This window comes from Dama dama, chromosome 22 (genome assembly GCF_033118175.1).
Source record: "Dama dama isolate Ldn47 chromosome 22, ASM3311817v1, whole genome shotgun sequence".
Classification (NCBI taxonomy): Eukaryota; Metazoa; Chordata; class Mammalia; order Artiodactyla; family Cervidae; genus Dama; species Dama dama.
This window is the reverse complement of record NC_083702.1, coordinates 46,728,789-46,742,515: the sequence shown is the minus strand read 5'-3', so window position 1 is coordinate 46,742,515 and position 13,727 is coordinate 46,728,789. Positions and strand designations below refer to the sequence as shown.

Genomic DNA, 13,727 nt, shown 5'->3' with positions numbered 1-13,727 from the left:
AGCTGACGCGAAATAGGCACGCAATAACGATTGGTTATTAATATGGTTATGTGCCAGGGATTTTAGAGGATTATTGAATTTAAATCCCCATAGCCATCCGATGAAGCAGAACTCTCCCAAGTTACCATAGCTAGTAACTGAAACATCTTGGATTTAATTTAGGCAGTTTAACTCTAGAGACTGTGATCTTAACTAGTATACTTCAAATTTCATGTGCATTTTTATTCTTCTTTTTCTCCTTCACTGTCTATTATCTGGCTATCTATCATCTATTTATCTATCTTCATCACCATCATCATATCCATTATTTATCTGTCTACCATTTTCTATCAATCATCTTCCTACTGTCTACATACTCTATACACATATTTGTGTACATATAGTTAGCCCAGTAATACTGAGAAGAAAACAAGAGGCTCAGAGAACTTAGCAGACCCCAGATGCAGAGCTGACTTTCTAGTCTAAACTACCTGACTTGAAAACTTGTGCTGTTTTTTTAAAAGCTAATTAAGATTATGAATAAAGTAGTCAGCAAGTCTTTTTCAGTACAGTCATTTAAAATTTTCCTGTGAAGAAAGAAAAAATAAAAAAAAAGTCAACTATCTCCCTCAACTATTTGTGCTCCTAGCAAATAAGAAAGCAGATTTCAATATGAGGTGTTGGAGCTGACATTTTGGGGATAGAGAATATGTACTTTTAGGAATCAGGACGGTACACATATCACTCACACACCATCAAAGGCTTGGTAGCCTTCATGTCTGGCTGTATTGTTTGTCCAAGCACAACCACAAATACTACTGTTTTCAAGGTAACAAGCTAGCATAGAGACAAGCAGCTCCCAGAAAAAGTGTGACGTGCTCTGCACATTTGTACATAGAGACATGGATACAATTATCTCCAATAGTAGAGGAGAGTTGGCAGTGTTCCGGGTCCAAAACAGCAGGCAATTCTCAAATCATAACGCTTGAGCTTGGGAATGCATGGAACTGACTGGGATAATTTTGCATCTGATTAACTTTCCTAATTAGGCTTACCATAAATCATCACGGTTTAGGTGGTCTAAAGCACCTATGATCTTTAGCATCTATCCCAGACTATATAAGTCCGTTTTCAATTGTACCCAATAAATTGGGGAAATGACTCCTGGTTGGCACCCATTCCTACCTGCATGTCAGTTGGTCCAATTCATTGCCTTCTGAAAGTCCTCAGCTTCAGTGCTACATCTCGGCAGATGACCTCATTCCAACCCCACCAAGAAAGATGGAGATGTGCTGCCCTGATGTCTCTCAGCTTCCCTCACACTCATCTCTAAAAAAGAATAACTAACAAACTCATGTCAGAGCTTTCCTGGAAGCTCCCCATTTCAATTATTCTGTTTTGTTTGTTTCCAGTAAACTTTAGAAATACCTGGAAATGGCGATATATTTAAATCCAAAGTAAATCTCCCTCAATTTCCTCTCTTTGATCTCAAGTGACCCAAATTGCTCTGTGTTCAGATATTTGGTTAAAAAATATGAGCACTTGCTCAAGTTTACTCCTTTCCTTCCTGCATACAGAAAGAAGTGCTCCTCTTTCCTTTCCAAATAAATCTTTGTCGTGTGTCTTGGATCCAGTTCCCTTCTAGGAGACAATTGCTATTGCTTTCCCCCACTCTTGACTTTCAAGCTCTTCTTTTCCACTGGCTTCTTCTGGTAACCTTCAAATGTACTTTGAGGTTTGTGCAAAATACATACAAAATTCAAACCAAAATAAAAGCCAAGACAAAACAAACTAAACATTTCCCAGAATTCAGCCTTCTCCTCAAGCTGCTCCCTGATTTATTTTTCTCTTCAATTACTATTATTATCTTTATCTTTCCCTCATTATCCATCCTGCAGCAGTCTTGTTCTTGCTCTGACTCTCTTTCCATTGAAAGCACACTTTGTAAGGAGACCAAAAGACTCCAGCAAAACACTTACTGTTATTTTTCGATGTCTCTCTTCTCCCACTGGCCTGTTCTTTGAAATCTAAGAGCCTTATCAATACTGTGTTCTAAAGAATTCCCTGGCTGTCCAGTGGTGAGGACTCCCCACTTCCACTGTAGGGTGCCCAGGTTGGATCTCTGGTTAGAAAACTAAGATCCCACAGCCATGTGGCAAGGCCAAAAAATAAAAAAAAAGATTAAAAAGTACTGTGCTCTAGCATCCAACAGAGGGTCTAGAGCATTGTAACTTCTTAGCTAGCATTTATATTAAACTGATAAGAAGAAAGACTACACTTAGTCTTAGCCAAAAGACAGAGAAGGGATCAACTAACTTGTCTAGAGTGAATGAGCTCAGCTCAATCCAATGGACCGTTTCCACTGTCACTCTCACAGTCTTCTCGGATGCCTTTGATGTTGCTGACTGGTCATCCTTCTTGAAATTGCTCTCATACCTTGGGTTTTAGAATGCATCTTTTTTTTTTTTCCTATTCTCACCTAAACCTGCTCCTAGAAGGAATGGGTCAGGTGTTGTTCATTCAGGTGTGTCCCAGTGTCTTACACAGTGTCCTAGTAAACTGAACAGGGTAGAGTGGGTGAATCATACTATGTATGTAAGGATTTTCTGTATTCTGCTTTTATTCCAAGGAAGGCATTACCTAAATAGGTTTTTAATTCTCAGAAATCTCAGATCTTTCCAGTATGTGATAGCTTAAACTCTGCCCTATTTATATCCATGGATCATAAGACATTTACTGCTAATAAGCATGGAATACTCTCTTTGTATTTAACCTTTAAATTTTTTTTCTGAAATAGGTAGCATAAAGAAGTTTTAAATCTAATTTCAACCAAGAGATCTAATGGAAGGTCAAATGTGCCTGATCTCTTTGCAAGAAGAAGCAATAAACGTGGCCAACACTACCTATAAGATGAGTGGTTAATATGAAATTAAAAACTAGACTTATGGCTCCAAGACTATGAAATTGATTGATTATAAAAACTGCCTCAATTCTTTATTTCCTCCTGTATGCTTGCCCTTTGCAGTATGATTTTTCAGGGACACCCCTTCAGCCCCTTAAATCTTGACTGGATTTATGACCTTCTTTATCCAATTGAATGCGGTGGCAGTGACTATACTCCAATTTCTAATTTCAGGCTAGGGCTCAAGAGGTCTGGCAGGTTTCCACTTATCCTCTTAGAACTCACTATCTCCATGTGAACAAAGCCGGGATACTCCATTGAATAAGGAGAGAGCATATAAGACAGACATGAATCAGTGCAGTGGATATCACTAACTCATCCACTCCCCAGTGACTGGCCAGCTGAATATAGACATGCGTCAGCCTAGTTAGGCTCAACCCAGTCCAGCATCACCACAAGGGACCCACAGGTCTATGAGCTAAATAAGTGATTGCCATTGTAAGATACTGTATTTTGGGATGGTTAGCATATCCAGGAAGAAGGCAATGGCAACCCACTCTAGGACTCTTGCCTGGAAAATCCCATGGATGGAGGAGCCTGGTGGGCTGCAGTCCGTGGGGTCGCTAAGAGTTGGACACGACTGAGCGACTTCACTTTCACTTTTCACTTTCATGCATTGGAGAAGGAAATGGCAACCCACTCCAGTGTTCTTGCCTGGAGACTCCCAGGGACGGCGGAGCCTGGTGGGCTGCCGTCTATGGGGTCGCACAGAGTCAGACATGACTGAAGCAACTTAGCAGCAGCAGCAGCATATCCAGACAAAGGAAAAGACTGAGTCAAAAATGTCTGATTGGTGTGTCCAACTATCTTAACGATGCAATGACTGCTGTCTGACTGAGCTAATTGTTTATCTTAATTGATTTTTTAAAAATAGCTTTATTGAGATATAATTTATATTCCATCTAACTCATCCAAGTGTATAATTTAATTTTTTCAGCATATCCAGAGTTGTGTGCTGTGCTGTGCTTAGTCGCTGACTCTTTGCCTCCCCACGGACTGTAGCCCATCAGGCTCCTCTGTCCATGGGGATTCTCCAGCTAAGAATACTGGAGTGGGTTGCCATGCCCTCCTCCAGGGGATCTTCCCAACCCAGGGATCGATCTCAGGTCTCCCACACTGCAGGCAGATTATTTACTGACTGAGCCACCAGGGGAGCCCAGGAATACTGGAGTGGGGAGCCGAGCCCTTCTCCAGGGGAACTTCCCGACCCAGGAACTGAACTGGGGTCCCCTATATTGCAGGAGGATTCCTTACCACCTGAGCTACCAGGGAAGCCCTCAAAGTTGTGTAATCGTCACCAAATCAATTTTAGGACATTTGTATAGCCCCTCAAAGAAATCCTGTACCTACTAGCAGTCATTCTCAAATTCCCATCATTCCTTCCCTTGAGCCCTAAGCAACCACTAATCTACGTCTATTTGCATAACTTTGCCTGTTATGGAAATATCATAGGAATGAAGCATGCATTATGTGATCTTTGGATTCTTTCACTTGGTGTGTTTTCAAGGAAAACATGGAAAGACCTTCCCGTGGTGTAGCACCTGTCAGTACTTCATTTCTTTTTATTATCAAATAATATTTCATTATGTGCATATACTACATCTTATTTATCCACTCATCAGTTGATGGATATTTGGATTGTTTCTGCTATCATAATTAGTGCTGCTATAACCCTTTGCCTATGAATTCTGAATGGACATATGCTTTCTTTCTTTCTTTTCTTTTCTTTTTTTTTTTAGTATTTATTTATTTAGGTGCTCTGGGTCCTAGTTGCAGTGCATGGGGTCTTCAGTCTTCACTACAGCATGTGGGATCTTCAGCAGTGGCATGTGACTTTTTGGTTGTGGTATGTGGGATCTAGTTCCCTAACCAGGGATTGAACCCGGCCCCCTGCATTGGGAGCTTGGAATCTTAGCCACTGGACCACCAGAGAAGTCCCTGGATATATGCTTTCATTTCTTTTATGTATGCAACTAGGAGTAGAGTTGTTTGGTCACATTGTGACCCGATGTTTAATCTTTTGAAGAACTGCCTGACTGTTTTCCACAGTAGCTGTGCCGTTTTCCATGCCCACCAGCAGTGTATGAGGGCTCAAGTGTTGTCAACACTTGTTATCATCTACCTTCTTACTATAGCCATCCTAATGGGTATGAAGTGATATCTTATTGTGGTTTTAATTTGCAATTCCCTAAGTGCTAATGGTGTTGAGATCTTTCCATGTGTTTATTTTGTCCATTTGTATACATTCTCTGGAGAGATGTCTATTCAGATCCTTTGCCCTCTTTCAATTGTGTTGGTCTCTTTACTTTCGAGTTATATCTTAATTAATATTTTCCAAGTGAAAAGGCAAAATTTCAGTTGAAATTCAATTACCCAGTATCTTTCAGTATACCTTGAATTAGTTTTGTGGTTCCCAGTATGACGGACCATCAGATACACTGGGGTATATTTCAAAAACAGAACATTTTGGGTCTTATCCTTGGAAATTCCAATTGAGGAGGGATAAGAAAAGTTTAAGAATTCGTATTTAAATCAAACTATGCAGGAGATACTACTAATCAGCCAAATTTAGAATCATATAAAATACATAAACATTGGTTTATGTATTCCTGGGAGAAGTAATGTTGAGAAATAAGGAGACTACTTAGATATTTCAGGTCAATATCAGGGAAAATAAAGACTTCCAAATCTCTCACTTTATATATTGTTTTCAACACATAGGAAGGCTTAATAAATGCTGTGTTTGGATAGAATCAATGGGCAAAGGGTGTACAAGGTTTAGCTGTAGCCCTTTATTAACTGCTTTTGAAAGGCATAGACTCTGTTTTCTGCAAAGTGTAACTCACAGGCCCCAGAAGATAAACTAACAAGAACTCACAGGAAAAACAAGGACTTATTGTCCTCTGCTATGTTCAATAGCAGTTGTCCAAATAGACCCCTAGCTGGCAGATGTGAAGGGGAGCAAAGGAAAGAAGGTATCGAGTATTCTGTGGAGGAAACAGTAACACTAGATGGAAAGCAATGGAATGTTCTTGAGTATATAAATTCAAGGCACCAACTAAACATCATCAGCTTCTACATTTCAGATTGAAATTCTGAGATAAAGGCTCTGTCAGAGCCCTTACAACCCTTGGTGGAGAAGAATTCCAACTTTTGGGCTGGGTACCGTTACTTGCAAGCAATAAGCATGTTTATTATTTTCACTTTGCAAAACTTTTTTACAAAGATATTTGTAGCAAAATTAATTATGTAGCCATTTCCTTTAAAAGCAGGCTTTAAATTTGTATATAAACTGTGGTTATAATCTGCTTAAACAAAGATAGAAAAAAAAAAAAAGCCTAAAAGGAAGTAGATCAAAAGTTTAACATTCTGTACATTCTCATTTCCCCCAAATGAGAATAATTTTTTTTTTTAATGAGCAAATTTCTCTTTTGAGGTAGGTAATACTTTTAGATTTAAGTGCACAGAATAAAAAACCAGGCTACCTGGGTTTAAAGTCTGGCTCTGCTACTTACTATATGTGTGCAACTGGGAGAATTAGTACCTCAGAGAGGAAACCATGTTGTCTGGGGAATCAGGAAAGACATCAAGCAGGAGTTTTCATCTGATACTTTAGGACCCCAAAAAAGCAATATGAAAAGCAGAGGAAGGAGTTACTGGAAGAAAAGATGGCATGTGCAAAGATCCGGGGGTGAGAAGGGGCTTTTCATGACTGGCATTTTCTATGAGAAGAGGCTGCAGTAAATGGAGAAGAAGGAGCGTGGGAGGGTAACAACAACTCTTTATGGGAGGCAGGTGGGCGGTAGGAAGGAGTTTGAATTTTAGTCCAAGTAATCTTCTTTTTTAAACTTTTTATTTTGTATTGGGGTATAACCAGTTAACATAGTCTCCTAATCTTTAAGAAAAACATAATAGAAGGACAGTCCTTGTAGAAAATGGCCTGGCTGGGAATGAATCAGAGTGGGATAAGGCTGGAAATGGGGGATTAGTTAGAAAGCCACAGTGGGGGACCGAGTAAGAGATGGTGGAATATGAGGCTGACAATGAGGATGGAGAAGATGAAAGGGTATGGGACCCAGGGTGTTAATGGGGAACAAATTGGGGGTAAAGGGGAAAAAAATTAAATGTCTCCTGGGACTTCCCTGATGGTCCAATAGTTAGGGCTCCACACTTCCACTGCAGGGAGCACAGGTTCGATCCCTAGTTGGGGAATGGAAATCCTACAATCCCTGCTAAACACAGCCTGAGCAATAGGATGGGTGCCAGAGACACTGACTGAGATGAGAAAAGATAGTGAAAGGATGGAGAACTTCAGGGAAAATCCAGGCTTCCGTTCTGAATGTGTCAGGCATAAAATGCCTGCAGTCTTATGACATTCCATGTAAATATAATTTATCACTATTCTCCCAGGAAGAGAGTCTTGATTAGAGGCATACTGGATTGAAAATTTCTTTCCAGCCCTTACATTCACACTTTTAACTAGGAGAAAGCAATTGTATTAAATAAGATCGAATTATTAGATCCTAGTCAGGATTCCCAAATTCAATTAATAGAATGGGTTTTGGTAATGGAAAAGGTACTTTAGTATGGCAGATATTGGAAGAGATGTACTCTCCGGGTTGTGCCCTGAGAAAGGAAATAAAACAATGACACACACATCACAATCCTACAGGCAAGCCCTTGGCCAGGTCCTGAACTGGGGGCTTGGTTTCTTGTTGGCTGGATTCTGCTGGGTGGGGTTTCCTTACCTGTATAGTTGAGACAAGACACCGTTGAGGTTTGTGGTATGGATTACAGGAATTGATGTTCATCAAGTACACAGCTTGGCATATAAATGCTGGTTCCAACAAAGCAATCTCTTGCACTTAAAAGCACTTCATATTTTCAAAGTGCTTACATGCACAGTCTTAGAGCCTACTTTAATTTTCTCAGAAATCAGAATAAAATGAAAGCATTTTTTTTCTCTTCAAAGTAAGAAGACTTGAGAACACAGTTAATTAAATGATCTGAATTGACTTCATTTAGTACAGAATTAAGGTCTCTCAGCATGGGCTGGTATTCTTGACCATCACATTAGCCTTCACCGTCTCAGAATCTGATGATTCCAACACTTCACCACCCAGGCATCTGAACGGCCTTTCTGACCTTTTGCAGTGAAATCTCCCTGTTTACTTCATCATTAATTAGTGACTGATCTCCCACTGTGGGTAGAGCTTTGTGCAGAGGGTGTTAACATGCTCCCAACTCAGCCTGCATTTCATGGCAAGCTGGCTGCTGTCACTGCCCCAAGCTCTGGCTCTATTTCACCCTCTGCTGGATCCTCTCTGCCCTTCCTCCTGAACCATCAGGGCCAAAGTTGTTGGTCTCATCAGCCATTCACACCTTGTCTTACTCCTTGCCTTAGTCCATGCTTGCTAAACTCTTCTTGCTCCAAAAACAGATTTCCCCCTTTGCCTCCTTCTCAGTCACTTGATTTTTCCTTCTTAATTTATTTATTTCCTTATTTATTTATTTGGCTGTGCTGGGTCTTAGTTATGATGTGTGGGGGCTTCTCTCTAGTTGTGGAGCATGGGCTTATTTGCCCTATGGCATGTGGGATCTTAGTTCCCTGACCAGGGATGGAACCTGTGTCCCTTGCATTGGAAGACGGATTCTTAACCACTGGACCACCAGGGAAGCCCCAATTTTCCTCTTAATTTGATGAACTGGAAGCCAATCTATGAGAGTTTCCTCAACCACCTATTTCCCCATTATTTATTTATTGACTTATTATCCATTCAATCATTCATCTGGTCATTCACTTATTCTCAAATAATCATCCAGTTATTCATTAACTTGCATCACTCCCTTCATCCTTTCTTTCCTGCTCATTCTCTTCCTTGAGAAAGAGACAAGCAGAGTCTTTAGAGTTATGGTTATTGAAAGTGACAGGCAGATTGTTTGCAGCTGGTATTCTGGGTTGAGTTCTGTCATGTACTGAACATTTATGTCCCCTCAAAAATTGTATGTTAAAACTTTGTCTCCACAGTGGGATAGTATTAGGAGGTAGAGACTTTGAGAGGTAAATAGGATTACGTGAGGTTGAGGTCATGAGGGTGGAGTCCTCATGAATGCAATTGGTGCCCTTATAAGAATCACAAGAGAGTTTGTTTTTTCTCTCTGCTCTCAGCCACGTGAGGCTACAGCAATAAGTTGGCAGTCTGCAACCTGTAAGAGGGTTTTCACCAGAAGTCACCCATCCTGCCACCCTGATCTTGGACTTCCAACTCTCAGAGCTGTGAGAAGTAAACATTTTACATACCACCCAGTTGTGATCTTTGCTGTAGCAGCACAAGCTGACATAGCAACAAATCCCCAAGGGCTGAGGTTCACTCCTTCGGTGACTTCACTCCCTCCTCCCCCCACCCAACAAGTACAATCATTATGTGGAGTAGAGTTGATTAGGCCCCAATAATGGGGTCTCAGAAATCATCTTGTACACCCTGTCTCATCTCATAGATGAGAAGGTGGAGGCCAGCGCAGAAGGGTGAGCTGGCAGTGTGAGCCAGTGAACAGTACCTAATTCATGGGGTCAGGCATACAGGTATTAAATCTTCACTCTGCCAGTTCCTAACTGTGTGTCCATGGGCAAGTGATATCTTCTCTCTGAGCCTCTTATCTTATTTAGAAATGGGATTACAGTACTTACCTTGAAGAGTTTTTGTGAAGATTCAAAACAGCACGTATGAAGAGTCTAGCTCATTCATTTACAAATAGTAGTCGTTCAATAAATGATGGCTATTACTAGCTGAGACCCAAGCCCAGGAACCCCAGTTTTTAGCCTAGCCCTTTTCTATTATCCAGGGCTGACCCATTCTCCTTCTATAATGTCTAGCTCTAAAGCTTTCTTTCCTGCAAAGCCTTCTTGTACCTCCCTTTCAGAGTTGATCTAATCTTTCTTTGTGGCTCATGGAGTTTTCCTTTAGATCCATTTGGGGCAGTCCTTTCCTTCTGTCTTGTATTACAGGTATCTGTGTACCTCTCTATCTCCTCCCCTAGGTTGCATAGCATAACGGCAGAGCGGTATCTAATGTATTTGTGTCTCTTTAGTGCAGTAATCTTCAAATTCTAAAGAGGGAGGGTTGCACATCACCAGGGAGGCTTGTCAAAAATGCAAATTACACAGTCCAACCTCCAAAGGTTTGGTTTCAATCAGACTGGTCCATGAATATGGAGTTTTAACAAATAACCTGTGTCATTCTAATGCAGGTGGATCACAGTGCTCTGGGAATTATAGCTCATCAACTTATTTTAGTGTTTGGCAGGTAGTAGGTGCTCCAGAATCATTAAGTAAATTTGATGAAGATGCACCATATTAATTATCTATTGCTACATAACAAACCACCACTAAACAGCAATGATTTGTTATTTTTACAGTCCTGTGGGTTGGCACTCTGCATTGTGCTGCTGGGCCCACCTGGGTCCCTCATGAGTCTGCATTCAGCTGCAGCATCAGCTGGGATTAAGCCAACTGGCCAGCTGGGCCTCTTTCTCCATGGTGCCTTCCATCCTCAAAGAGGCTAAACCAAGCTTCCTCACATGGTGGCAGCAGCATTCCAAAAGAATTAGCCTCACTGCAGAAGCATTTATCAAGTTTCTGTCTGTGTTACATTTGCTGACATATCATTGGCCAAAGCTAGTCACATGACCAGAATCAATGTGGGAAGGGCACACAAAGCTATAGCTGCTGGGAGCTACAGTTTATTGGTAGGGTTGCCAAATAAAATACAGAACAATCAGTTGTATTTGAATTTCAGATAGGTAAATTATATATACATATATATATATATATATATACACACACATATATAAGTGGATTTTGTGCTATATTTGGGAAACACACTAAAATTTTTTCTTTGAAATGGCAACCCACTCCAGTATTCTTGGCTGGAAAATTCCACAGACAGAGGAGCCTGGTGGGCTATAGTCCATGGGGTCCCAAAGTCGGACATGATTGAGCAACTGAGCACATGTCCTGTGCACTATTTGGGACATACTTATACTAAAATGCTATTTTTTGTTTACCTAAAATTAAAGTGTAACCAGTCACCCAATATTTTTATTGGCTAAATCTGGCATCTCTATATTGGAAACCATTAATGTAAGAATATATCACCTGCACTATTGTCTTTTTAAACTTTTACTATAAAATTGCTGCTTTGGGTTTTTCTGCCTCAGATACTTCCAAAAGTGGGTGTTTATTTCTTTGTTATACCCAGGTACTAAGAGCTGCTTGATGTTTTCTGGATTTTCTGAGGAGCCGTTTCCACTTAGCTCTGTTCTTCTCTTGTGTGGAATCTTCCCTGTTGAATACCTCCTCTTCTGGATCAGGTTTGTTTCTGGAGTCACCCATCTTCTCCATTTTTCCTGAAACAATTTTCCCCTGCTGGGCCCAGGCTTCCTTCTAGACACAGGCTCTTCCTCTTTTTTGCATTGTGGATTCCTTGGTAGTCTGGTGAGGCTGATGGGCGCCCCCCTCAGAGTAATGCTTTTAAATGCATAAAGTGAAACACAAGGGAGTACTAAGGAATTACATTGAAATTTAGCTATCAAAATATTGATGAAACAAATAAGCATAATAATTTAATGATGTTATGTACTTCTTTATTAACACATTAAATTTTAAGACCTAGAGGTCGGTCTCCTCCAATGTAGTAGGTGATCATCAATAATATTTCAAGATACCTGCAACAACTCTAATATGATACAGAAATCCCTCGATTCTTCGGGTGACAAAGGCACTGAAAGAAATGCCAAGTATCAGAGGTTAGTAAAAATAAAGAGGAAAAATTTTGCCACCCAGTTTTACAGACCCGTGAGTTCTGTCCAGAGCTCCTCAAGGGGTCCCTGCTTCTAGAATAATCTGAAGTCGATCCTCTTTTTTCCCTGGTGCTCTTCTGTCTCCTGCAGCTGATGCATCTCATTTCACTTTGAAGCTACAAGTGATTAACTACAATTAAAAGCACTGCAAAGCAACTGTAAGTTAAGCAACTTAAATATTAAGACCTTTCTAAAAAATTAATGGTCACTATGGAGACATCATCTAAAGGATGGAGTGGAGTCTCTCACGATATTTCCTGTCTAGTTGGTCTCTACATATTCTTGAGACCGGGGTTTACCAGGTTAAGCTCTCAAAATTAATTCAAACCATGATCTGTGATTTGGGCTTGTAATTACTGTTTGAACCAAATAGTTCTTCTCCCTGCTGATGGTTATTGATTATCATGTAGTTATTTACCCAACATCATTTCCTCAGTAAATGCCTCCCCTTCTCCATGGAGATAATGTCCCTGATTGAATGTCCTTCCAGAAGGGGTGATTGATTTGGACTTTCCTAACCTCATCTATTGGAGAAGGAAATGGCAACCCACTCCAATGCTCTTGCCTGGAGATCCCATGGACAGGGGAGCCTGGCCGGCCATGGTCCATGGGGCCGCAGAGAGTCGGACACGACTGAAGTGACTGAGCAAGAGCAAGAGCAAACCTTATCTGCTCAGGTGCTGCGCTTCTCTTGGCTTCAGGATGCCACCCTCTCCTGCTTCACTTCTGCCTCACTAGCTTGGTCCTTCTCCTCTGATGGCTTGTTATCCTCTCTGATTGCAAAATAAATAAATAAATAAATAAAATAAAAAAGGGCCCCTGGGCTCAATCCAGGGTCCTTTTCTTGTGTGTGCTCTTTCCTTGAGTAATCACATCCAGCCTAAGCCTTTATTATCTTTAAAGTTTTTTTTTCCCACTTGGTTTTGTTTTGTTTTTAACTTTTTTATTTTATACTGGAGTATAGCCGATTAACAATGTTGTAATAGTTTCAGGTGGACAGCAAAGGGCATCAGCAATACATATATAGGTATCCATTCTCCCCTAATCTCCCCTCCCATCCAGGCTGCCCCATAACATTGAGCAGAGTTCCCTGTACTATACTATAGGTCCTTGTGGGTTGTACCTGTACATTCCAAACTCCCTAACCATCCCTTACCCTCCTCCTTCCACCTGGCATCCCATAAATTCATTTTCTAAGTCTGTGAGTCTGTTTCTGTTCTGTGACTAAGTTCATTTGTGTTATTTCTTTTTAGATTCCACATATAAACAGTGCAGACCTTTATAAACCATGTATTTTGTGATAATGCTAAAATTGTCATCTCTGGACCTGATCTTCCTTGGCTTCACATCCCCATATCCATTATCCAATATTTCACACATCTAATTCAGCATTGTATGCACATCTCAAGTGTGACTTGGGCCAAGTTTGACACTTTTATTCTTCAATTCTTTCTTCTAGAACTTTTCATTTCAGTGATGTTGGCGTGACCCACCCTCAAGCTCAAGGAAAACAACTAGAAGTCATTCTGTTTCTTTATTTCCCGTAACCCCTTGCAATGGCAAGTCCTGTTGGCTAACTCTTCCCCTCCCCAATCTGACCACAGCTCAACCATCTCTCCTGCCATTACCTCTGCAGAGGCTCCATCATCTTTCATGTCTCCATCTACCTAGGTCTCAGCAATAGCTTCCTGATCAATTCTCCTCCTTCTCTTACCCCTTTATCTCCTCTTGCTGTAGCAGAGTGATCTTTCAAGCTGGATTACACACGCCCATGCTTAAAACCCTCTGACCCCTCCCTATTGCTCTTAGAATAAAATCCCCTCCTTGAGTGGCCTGTTTAATTCTATGTCATCAATTCCTGCAGACATCTTGGGCCTTGACACATCCCACAGTTCACTCATTGAGTTCCAGCCACACTGGCTGCATC

At 40.9% G+C, this 13,727-nt stretch overlaps 1 non-coding gene across 1 annotated transcript; it reads right to left on the bottom strand.

Moving 5' to 3' along the window:
• Window positions 1–2,088: 2,088 nt before the first annotated feature.
• Window positions 2,089–2,287, bottom strand: LOC133044113 (U2 spliceosomal RNA). Its single transcript, XR_009689862.1, has one exon. It is a non-coding gene; the product is annotated as a U2 spliceosomal RNA (small nuclear RNA).
• Between the last annotated feature and the right edge of the window lie 11,440 nt (window positions 2,288–13,727).